Source organism: Sinocyclocheilus grahami, unplaced genomic scaffold (assembly GCF_001515645.1).
Source record: "Sinocyclocheilus grahami isolate Dianchi unplaced genomic scaffold, SAMN03320097.WGS_v1.1 scaffold270.1, whole genome shotgun sequence".
Taxonomy (NCBI): Eukaryota; Metazoa; Chordata; class Actinopteri; order Cypriniformes; family Cyprinidae; genus Sinocyclocheilus; species Sinocyclocheilus grahami.
This window is the reverse complement of record NW_015505449.1, coordinates 1,394,024-1,400,023: the sequence shown is the minus strand read 5'-3', so window position 1 is coordinate 1,400,023 and position 6,000 is coordinate 1,394,024. Positions and strand designations below refer to the sequence as shown.

The 6,000-nt window shown below is 38.5% G+C and overlaps 1 protein-coding gene across 4 annotated transcripts in view; it reads left to right on the top strand.

The window, feature by feature from the left end:
• The first annotated feature begins 5,153 nt into the window (after nt 1-5,153).
• sntg1 (syntrophin, gamma 1) overlaps nt 5,154-6,000 on the top strand; it is a 58,558-nt gene continuing 57,711 nt past the window's right edge. For all 4 annotated transcript variants that reach the window (XM_016291330.1, XM_016291333.1, XM_016291329.1 and 1 more), the window contains exon 1: nt 5,154-5,452. The gene's annotated coding sequence lies outside the window, so the exon portion shown is untranslated. The remainder of the gene's footprint in view (nt 5,453-6,000) is intronic.

Below are 6,000 nucleotides of genomic sequence, written 5' to 3'. Positions count from 1 at the left end.
TCTCAGTGCAAAAAACAAGTAAATACTACCAATCAGGTGCAAAGGGAGGGGCCGAGGGTTCGAAACGTGCATATTCATGAGCTCCGGTCCAATCGAAATAGAGGCGTGGCTTTTAGGGGGCGGGGCCGAGGCGGCTAAGGAAAGTAAGACAGGTGTTCACGCTAGGGATATGTATGGAGGTGAATTAATGTTCAGACTTGTCACAGATGGTCAAAGCACACAGGCATGCCATTATTCCTGAATGTTTAAAGCAGGATAGCCAATTTTAAAAAAAAAGGTGATCCTTAAAAGGGAATGTAGCTATATCTTGTTAACTCTTGGTCCTGATTGATTTGTGAATATTCAAAACGAAAACAATAACATTAGACTTTATGTCTGCTTGGTGGCGTTTAATTGTACTAGATGTTCCCCTAAAGTGTTCATTTTGGCACCTCTCACTAGTAATGTTTAAATATATGTCATATCCAACAGTTTTTAAAAAATAGCAATTTCATATAAATGTAAGTATGGATTTAGAGTTAAAGTTGTTTACTGAAATCCAACATGAACGTTCAAGATAAAGCACGTCTAGTTTAATTGCAGTTTGCTAGCGTCCTCTTGTGTTCACGCGAAAAACTCTAGTATAGCATGATTTAAGTTGCCTACGAATAAGGTTAATTAGGGCTTGTGTAATTTTTATGTTTTTTTATGTATAAACAATGAAAATGGCTTGACAAGTAGTCTAAATTAAGGCTAAAACAGAATATTTTAAATATGTTGGCCTACATAAAAATGTCACCAAGTTTTTCTGAAAGAGTTCAGTTAATGTAGGCCTACTGTATAGCTACTTAAAAAAATTATAAACCACGCGATGGACCATACAATCAAGAAACCAGTTGATTAGAGCAATCAAAAGTCCAAAAAAGCGCTGTTTTTATTTTTGTTAGATTTCTTGAGTGATAAACTTAACATTTTCCATTCTAATATGCTGCTTCTCGTTTTTATTTGTGCTGTATTTTTATTAAAATAAATGCCATTGTGTTTTATTTTGTTGTCTAATGCAGTGCATTTTAAGTGTGCCTTGAGTGTCCAATTTCTTTTTGGAAGCACAGTAGCCTATTCATTGTGTTGTAAAGTCACTACATTTTTATGCTGATAGAACCCATTAGCACCTCTTTACATTTAGACTAGCAGCTATTCTAGAAGCGATTCATAATTGGAGAGCTGCTTTTAGATGGGTATTTCAGTGAAAACAGGACAAAGAGTGTTTTCAGAGTTAATGATGATAGGTTATAATTGCTCAGCATAGACCTTAGTCAGAGTAGTACTGACGGGGATGAATGAAAACGAGGCTGTGAGGGAGGGATAAAATTGTACTGTTTTTTAATAACGGAACGTTCTTCCGAAACAAAAAACTTTCGGTAGACAAAAAAAATTCATAAACCAGTTTTGAAAGTTGAGTTGTTAAAAACGTGATCTAGGATCTAGGCTATGCCATTGTAAAGATTGTCGTCCCTCACAGCCTCGTTTTCATCCGCGTTAAATTCAATGGCTTTTAAAGGGATAGTTCACCCAAAAATGAAAATGTGATGTTTATCTGCTTACCCCCAGGGCATCCAAGATGTAGGTGACTTTGTTTCTTCAGTAGAACACATATGATTATTTTTAACTTTAACCGTTGCAGTCTATCAGTCGTATAATGCATGGCAATGGTAACAAAATCTATGAGAGTAAAAAAAAACATGCACAGACAAATCCAAATTAAACCCCGTGACTCGTGCCGACACATTGATGTCCTAGGACACGAAACGATCGGTTTGTGCCAGAAACCGAACAGTATTTATATCATTTTTTACCTCTAATACACCACTATGTCCAACTGTCTTTGGGCGCGCGCACGGTATCCGGTGCGTGAGGTGTGTACGCGCTCTGGCGTAGTTTACACAAGCGCCGGAAGTGATCTCTCGCGCGTATACGTCACTCATTGTTTACACAGTGCACAGTTATTGTAGGTACGACGGCTAATCAAAATGATACTTACTTGCGCTTATCCGGATTGTTCAAACCGACTTAAAACTAAAAGATTACGTCCTCTCGCGCGAACTCGTTCGGGCGCGGTGACTTTCCACGTATTCCCAACTTCTGAGCGTGCGCACCTGAAGTTATGGTGGAATGCTCTTCAGCGCGATATCAACACACCCATTAACGTAAACTACGGGGGTAAGCAGATAAACATAACATTTTCATTTTTGGGTGAACTATCCCTTTAATAACCCGATTAAGGTCTACTTTAGTCAAACAACTTAGACCAAAAGAGACCAATATATATTTGGCACATAATGATTGAAAACTGTAGGCCTATACAAAATGATATTTGGATTTGTTTTCTGTTCAGAAAAAAAACCTTGTTCTGTTCAGAAGCATCATAAGAAAAGTGAATAATAGGTAAAATCAATAACCATCAAATGAAGATTAAAAGATAACCATCATCATGTGAATATAAAGGAAGCACCTCTCAATAGGCCTCTTGTCTTGAGTAATTAAAACAGGCACACACTAAGCAGATTTTCTTCCTCTTCTGGGGGAATTTTTAATTGTAAGTCAGATTTCTTATCTGCCAAAACTAATTACAGAAATTGGGTAGTATCCTTTGTTCATTGCGCAGTAAAAGCAAGGGCATTCATTTCTCTGTTCTCAATGACACAAATACATCTGTCTGTATTTCTCTCTAAGTCTTTGTGTTTGACAGTATAAGCACAGTAACAGTTTGTTTTATTGCAGTAAAACATTATATACTGAAAATATATTGCATTATATTTTCTGTACAAAAACAATACAGCATTCCATTTTAATTATTTGTAAACAGTTGCCTGTAATTTGCAATTATTTATGTCAACCAGTCTTGACAATTGTTTGTACATGCATTGTTGCAATTTCTCTGTTCTCAATGACACAAATACATCTGTCTGTATTTCTCTCTAAGTCTTTGTGTTTGACAGTATAAGCACAGTAACAGTTTGTTTTATTGCAGTAAAACATTATATTCTGAAAATATATTGCATTGTATTTTCTGTACAAAAACAATACAGCATTCCATTTGAATTATTTGTAAACAGTTGCCTGTAATTTGCAATTATTTATGTCAACCAGTCTTGACAATTGTTTGTACATGCATTGTTGCCTCCAATCACACAGGGCCTGATCAATGTATGGATGAACAGAGACTAGATTGTGTTTGCTGAGAGAGGGGAAATAAATGTGAGCGCAGCACAATCGGGCTCCTTCACAACCTCTGGTTCTAGAGATCATAGTAACAGCCTTTTTAGATAAAGTGCAATGGGAATAGATATCCAGCAGTATGTCTACTGACCTAATGTATGCTTTTTTAAATTAATGTTAATCTGCTGTGGAGATTGTATAAGCAAGTCATTGTAGCTTTATCTAAAGCGACGTACAGTAGTTATTACAGAGACAGTCGCTCCAGAGCAACCTGAGGTTAAGTGCCTTGCTCAAAAGCACAATAGTGATTGCTCACGGATAACCTATTGTGGGAGTCAAAATTGTAACCTTTTCACGATCAGCCCAGATGTTTAACACCTATATCCTGCATACTGAAAATGAAAAAGAAAGAAAGGGTGTTATGAGAGTTAATTATCCTTTTTAAAATTAGCATTTGCATGTCAGTGATGGATAAAAAAATGCAAGAAAACCACAGCAGATAGAGAAAATGCTGACTGCATGTATTACTAAAACAGTAGCCTATGCCAGAGGCTCTTCATACTAAATTCTTTGAGTCTTTCCTGTAGATCTAGCGTCCCTGCGTAAACTCATTGCTAAAACTGAAATATCTCTGCTAATTTGAAATGTTGTGTAGAAACATCGTTGGTTATGTAAAGCTTTGTGGGGAATGTTCTCGTACAGCCCGTGGGTTCCTCTGCCTCCTTCACCAAATAATACCGCATTGAGAAGCACGCACATGATGGAGCCTTAAAGTGCCACCCTCTCATGCGTTTGTGCACCGCGTCTTTCCCCCACAGCTTTGATTTTCAGTTATACATATTCTGCTAATATATTCAGACTAAAACGCACAGATGTTTAGCGGCGGTGAACAATGACGCAATGAAAGGGCAGAGGAGAGAGAGAGGCGAAAAGCGCTTGTGATTAGCACAGGCACGTTCGGTTCATTTTTGCGAGTCGGTTCGTTCGGGCGGTTCGTTTCAAAGGAACCGGTTCAAAACACAAAACCACAAATTCGATTGAGTCATCGCTCGCAAATGTTTGCGGATGTCCCTGCTTTAGGTTTTATATTACATTTAATTTATAGATAAATGCCGATGTGCTCTTTATAGCCATTTTGTAATTAGGTAAGCCTATAGGCTATCGCGTTGTTTCATATGTCAGTTTAATTCAAAACATAGTTCTTTAAGTGGAAGATTACTGCAAGCTGGATTCTGCTATATAATGCACACTATTGCTATAATGCAATACTATGAAGAATGGTAGTAGCCTAGTCTGTTTAGAAAAAATAGCCTACTCTGCATTATGAAGTATGATGCGTTATGTTTTGCACATTTCCAATATTCAGATGGCTTTTACAACTTCCAACATGCACACACTGCTCCGGGTGTGTGTTTACGGTGTGTGTGTGTGTTCACTGCTGTGTGTGTGTGCACTTTGGATGGGATAAATGCAGAGCACTAATTGCCAGTATGGGTCACCATACTTGGCCACTTGTCACATCACTCACTAATGAATGATAAAAAGTGACCCAATTTTAGGGCGGCTACCTGCATTCACTCTGTGTGTGCGCACTGCATGTGTCCTATCTGGTGCACTGAAGAACCATATTTATTTCCACTGAAAACGGTACGTCTCATAGGCTACTAAATCACATCATGAGGTCATGTTTTTTTAAATAGTAAAAATAGAAGACTGTGTAAAATAGTACTTAAAATAGAAGACAGTGTACAGTATATATTGCCAACTTTGGCTATGTACAGAATATAGCCAAAGTTCTCCCACATGCGAGTGATTTCGCTTTCACACGCTTTGCGATTCGGCTCGATCGAATCATTCAGAAGAACCGGTTCAAAGAACCGTTCGCTCGCGAATCGGACACCGCTACTTGTGGTTTTCAGCCGGTCATTATTATTGCTCAGGATGCCTAGCGACAGCAGAAGATATGTAGATGGAAAGCTGCATGGCTCGGATTGCGGAGGATGCTGGAGAGCAAGACGACAGATGTGTCTCGCCTGTTGTGGGAATATAAACTAAGAGCAAGTTTAAAGGACTCGCTTTGGAGGATTTTGCCAAGCGGTTGCGGATGGAGACTGTGCATTAGTGGTCGTTATGATCCGGAGGCTGATCATCACTCGTTTTCACATAGACAGTGATGACAAATGCAAGAGGGATGGAAGAATTGTGAACTTGAATGAGTGGAACCAATTCCAAATCACCACCAGTTGAATATCAGGTAAGCTTTTATGACAAGCAGTACTGGGATTTCCATCTAATGCAATACAATAAATGTACATATTTTAACTGACCCGTCATTTGTCTATTTGGCAAGCTTTTCTGATAAGTGTTTCTAACCAGATTAGTCACCGTTCAGACAGATCTAATTATGGAGATTGACAACTGAAGGAGTGAGATCCAGAATCTCACTGAACACCCATCCAAATGATCTAAAAACGAAGCTTTGTTGCCTCAACTTGAGAGCACAAATGAGTGTATGAAGCTGTGATGCTGCATTAGAGATGCTGGAGCACAAGGACAGCCTGCTTATGCACGTTTTGCTGTGTCAGATCTTCCATTCACATCAGGTGCAATAAAACACATACATCCTTGTTCTCATCCTTATGCGAAACATTGTCTATCAAATTGTTCTTGGGCTGGCAGCCCGACAAAGATGAGTCTTCAGGGACGCCCATCATTTTTAATTACGGGTTTGCATGCCCTCAAGCTCCCAATTTGTCCTCAGTTTAATGTGATTGAATAATTCATTTAAATAAACATGTAAAT